Here is a 5,000-nt window from a genome sequence, read left to right as displayed (position 1 = left end):
CAGAGATCGGGACACCTGTGGAATTAGACTGTCATATATTCTGGACTTTATTTATTTATTTATTATTATTTTTTTCGGGGACAGCAAAATAACTGGCCTTTGATTTTTCTTCTTTTTTGTACTCTTGATCAGCTTTCATGTATAAAACTTTTACTATTATCATTGTTATTATTACCTACTATCGCGTGATACATATTATGACATCTATATACACACAGAAATCATGTCATGTAAGCGGTCATGTAAATGTGTCATCATGTTGCTGTGTTGCTTATTGCTGTGATGAAGTGCCATTACTGAACGTTCACCGACACTTATCAGACATTGCTGCTTGTCTGCTTGAACACTGAACACACGATGCTAACACACACACACACACACACACACACACACACACACACACACACACACTAAAGTTTACGAATACGAGTAATCAGCGTCCATTGTTACTACACATAGCTACACGCATACTTACACACATAATAAGGTTGTGTGCACGTGATGTGTGTACTTCCTCACGTGAGCTACACACAGACACGCACACACATACACTTTTGTGGGTTGTTATGTATATTTATGGTCTACTGTTACATTATCTACACACACACACACACACACACACACACACACACACACACACACACACACATAATTGAGATTCGTTTACATTTCGGCTCCTGTTACATAAATACTCATGGAAACACACACACACACACACACACAAACACACACACACACACACCCCGTAGTGCAGTGGTTAGCATGTTCGGCTCACAACCAAGAAGGGCCGGGTTCGATCTCGGGGCGCGGCGAGGCAAATGGGTGAGCCTCTTAATGTGTAGCCCCTGTTCACCTAGCAGCAAGTAGGTACGGGATGTAACCTGAGGAGTTGTGACCTCGCTGTCCCGGTGTGTGGTGTGTCAGTGGTCTCAGTCCTACCCAAAGATCGGTCACTATGAGCTCTGAGCTCTTTCCGTAGGGGAACGGCTGGCTGGGTGACCAGCAGACGACCGTAGGTGAATCACACACTAAAACTCTTCTCCCACCAAAAATGTGAATGAAAAAAGCAATAATAAATAAGTCCACAAATACATATAAATAAGCTAATAAATAAATAAACAAACAAAAGAAAACGAAAAATAACATAAAAAAAAATAACATACGTAAATACACCAAGAAGAAAACATCACATACTGAAAAAACAAAAACAAAAACAAAAAAAAAAGAAATGTAATTCTCATATTTCAACAATTTATCTTCAAATCACAAGATTTATCCAACTTTTCCCACACATGAACAAATGAAGGGACAATAACAGAGGAGGAGGAGGAGGAGGAGGAGGAGGAGGAGGAGGAGGAGGAGATGATGATGATGATGATGATGATGATGATGATGATGATGACAATGATGATGAAGAAAAAGATGATGATGATGAAAATGATAATGGTGATGAAGATGATGATGATGAAGATGATGACAATGAAGAAGAAGATGATGGTGATGATGATGATGATGACCACTTGGAATAAAAACGTGGGCACTTCTTTGACACGCGTTCATTCTACTAAACACGTGGGAGGAGAGAGCAAAGAGCAACGCCTGCCCCGCCCACCTCCCCCCAGCAAGGTGTTAACAGGACAACACTTACCAGGAACACCGCGCGGCTTAGGAAAGGCAAGACGGAAACGTTATACTGCAAAACGAAACTTGAGGAAGATGCTACATTATACTATCAGGAGGAGGAGGAGGACGAGGAGGAGGAGGAGGAGGAATCAGGATAACAGTAATCAGTTATATCCGAATAAATGTCTTAATACGAGACATCTGCTGAGAGAGAGAGAGAGAGAGAGAGAGAGAGAGAGAGAGAGAGAGAGAGAGAGAGAGAGAGAGAGAGAGAGAGAGAGAGAGAGAGAGATTGGAAACCGTATCACTCCGTTTTCTTGCAGGTGACGCACAAGTGAGGGATTAAAATATCACATTGTCTCCTTCACAGCGACGGTTCCATTCACTTGTAAAGGGGATGAGGGGTGCCTCGGGGGGTTGTCAGGAGAAAGGCTCTCTCTCTCTCTCTCTCTCTCTCTCTCTCTCTCTCTCTCTCTCTCTCTCTCTCTCTCTCTCTCTCTCTCTGAACAATGTGGGAAAATTTTTGAAAGTCTCGATATATAAAGTATAGCAAGATTTTATCATTCGAAAAATTCTCACGGAAGTCCTTAGTCCTCCTCCTCCTCCTCCTCCTCCTCCTCCAGGTAGATCCATGCGTGTGATTGCACAGGTAGAGGGAAGTGAGCGAGAATTCTTGTTACCTTAGGAGTTCATTGTCCATGGTTGACGAAACTCCCTTTGATCGTGGGTACATTCCTCTCTCTCTCTCTCTCTCTCTCTCTCTCTCTCTCTCTCTCTCTCTCTCTCTCTCTCTCTCTCTGCATCATGTGTTTTTCTATTATTTTTTTCTCCTCTTGTCTTTCTTTCGTTGCTTTATATTTCCGTTTCTAAGTGAGTATTGTTCATTTAATCTCTGTTTACTCTCTCTCTCTCTCTCTCTCTCTCTCTCTCTCTCTCTCTCTCTCTCTCTCTCTCTCTCTCTCTCTCTCTCTCTCTCTCTCCCTGCCTCAGAGAAAGTACACCTCTTGTTTCTTCTAGAACTTTAAAGCTGAAGTACCATTTTTGTGTATCAATAATCTCTCTCTCTCTCTCTCTCTCTCTCTCTCTCTCTCTCTCTCTCTCTCTCTCTCTCTCTCTCTCTCTCAAGGAACTACATGAATGAATGAATGGATAGAAAAAGGAAGACAAGACAGGAATAAGTAGGGAAAGACAAGGAAAGGACAAAGGAAGATGAGATAATGAATGAAGGATGGAAGGAAGAAAAAGGATAAAAGGAAAGGAAAATGGATAGGAAACAACAAAGGAAAAAGGAATACTGAAGCAGAGAACGATTGAATGGATAAAGGAGTGAAGGAGGGAGGAACAATGAGAAAGAAGAGGGCAAACCACACTAAATTTGAAACTACGTAAATAAGTAAAATAAATAAAAGGAAAAAAAAAACATAAAAAAAAATTATTATAAAAGAAAAATAAGAGAAGAATGGGAAGGACAAAAATATAATAAGAGGAAGAAAGCACTGAGTGAATGAAAACAATGAAAATAAATATGAAGGAAATAAAGGAAGTGTAACAAGAGATGAGAAGACAAAAGAAAAGAAAAAAATAAGAGTGAAAAAAGAAAATATAGACGGAGTGATTTTCTGAATACATGAATGACAGGAACGAGCGAAATCGAAACAAACAAACAAACAAACAAACAAACAAACAAACAATGAATGGAAAAGAGGAGTTAAAAAAAATGTGTGCAACGAAGGAGAAAACGAAAGAAAGAGGAAAAGAAAAGAGAGAGAGAAGCAAACAGATAGTATACATGAATGAAAGGAAGGAACGGCTGGGAGAGGAGAGAAAAAGAATGAATGGAACATGAAAAAAAAAATAGAAATAGGAAAATGTAAGACGAAAGCAAGAAAAAAACAAAATAAAACAAAAAAAAAGTTGAATGAAGCGTGACAAGAAAAAAAGTACAAGGCTAAAGGAAGAAAGACAAAAAATGAAAAAAAGAGTAAAAACAAGAAAGCAAGAAGGCATGAAGACAAAGATTTAGCAAGACAAGCATGATGTTTGGCTCCCTGATTATCCTCTAAGCACGAGAGAGAGAGAGAGAGAGAGAGAGAGAGAGAGAGAGAGAGAGAGAGAGAGAGAGAGAGACGAAGGACCACAATTTTATCATTCCCGTGTGTGTGTGTATGTGTCATTGCCCGCAACCTTGACAAAACTGCTCTCTCTCTCTCTCTCTCTCTCTCTCTCTCTCTCTCACACACACACACACACACACACACACACACACACAAGAGAGAGAGAGAGAGAGAGAGAGAGAGAGAGAGAGAGAGAGAGAGAGAGAGAGAGAGAGAGAGAGAGAGAGAGAGAGAGAGAGAGAGAGAGAGAGAGAGAGAATGATCACACACAATTCGCCAATAAATCTCTATCATTCGTCCACCACCACCACCATCACCACCACCACCACCATCACCACCACCACCACCACCACCACTACCATCACCACAATCCTTCCTACCTGTCACCACCACCACCACCACCACCACTTTTTTCCCTTCCTAACCACAATCACCTTCCCCTCATAACCTCGACATACAGTCACACACACACACACACACACACACACACACACACACACACACACACACACACACACACACACACACACACACACACACCCTCCTTTTCGTTCATCGCTCCCTGTTTACCTTTCATTTCTCGCCCTTCCACCCTCTCTCTCTCTCTCTCTCTCTCTCTCTCTCTCTCTCTCTCTCTCGTTCCACCACGCCCCCTCGTCCTCCCATTTCCTCTCCCACCTCCCTTTAAAATTAAATCGCATTACCTTACCCTAACCCGGGGTAGCAAAAAGGAAGGAAAAACTCGGAGGTAAAGGGAAGGGAAAGGGAGGGAAAGGGAGGGAAGGGGAGGGAGGGACTAATGAGGGAGGGGAGATGACAGAATAGATGAGAAGGAAAGAAGGGAGGAAGGGAGTGGTGAGAGTTAATAAAAGGAAGGGAAGGGAAGGGAGAATATGGAAGAGAAAGAAAGGAAATGGGAGAGAAGAGGAGGAAGGGAAGAGAAAAGAGAAGAGAAGAGAAGAGAAGGGAAGAAGTGAGAAAGGAAGGGAGAAAAGAAAGGCAAGAGAAAGGAAGGGAAGGGAAGGGAAGGGAAGGGAGGAAGGGAAGATAAGGGTGAAAGAGAGAAGGAACGGTGAATTAATTAAGGAAAGGAAAGGGAAAAAGAGAATGAAAGACACAAGGGGAAGGAGAAGGGGAGACAAGAGAGGGGAGGACGTTCAGGAAAGAGCAGGGAATTAATAGCAAAGGAAAAGAAAAGAAAACACAAGAAAATGGAAAGGTAGGAGAAAAAAATGATGAGAAAAGAAGGAGGAAAGAGCAAAA

General features: G+C 41.9%; 1 protein-coding gene across 18 annotated transcripts in view; it reads right to left on the bottom strand.

Moving 5' to 3' along the window:
- The window catches only part of LOC135112198 (unconventional myosin-X-like), a 118,528-nt gene that overhangs the window by 87,916 nt on the left and 25,612 nt on the right, over positions 1 to 5,000 (bottom strand). The gene's annotated exons all lie outside the window — the stretch shown is intronic.

Source organism: Scylla paramamosain, chromosome 23 (genome assembly GCF_035594125.1).
Source record: "Scylla paramamosain isolate STU-SP2022 chromosome 23, ASM3559412v1, whole genome shotgun sequence".
Lineage (NCBI taxonomy): Eukaryota > Metazoa > Arthropoda > Malacostraca > Decapoda > Portunidae > Scylla > Scylla paramamosain.
The sequence above is the reverse complement of the archived record's forward strand: the minus strand, read 5'-3'. Positions and strand labels throughout refer to the sequence as shown.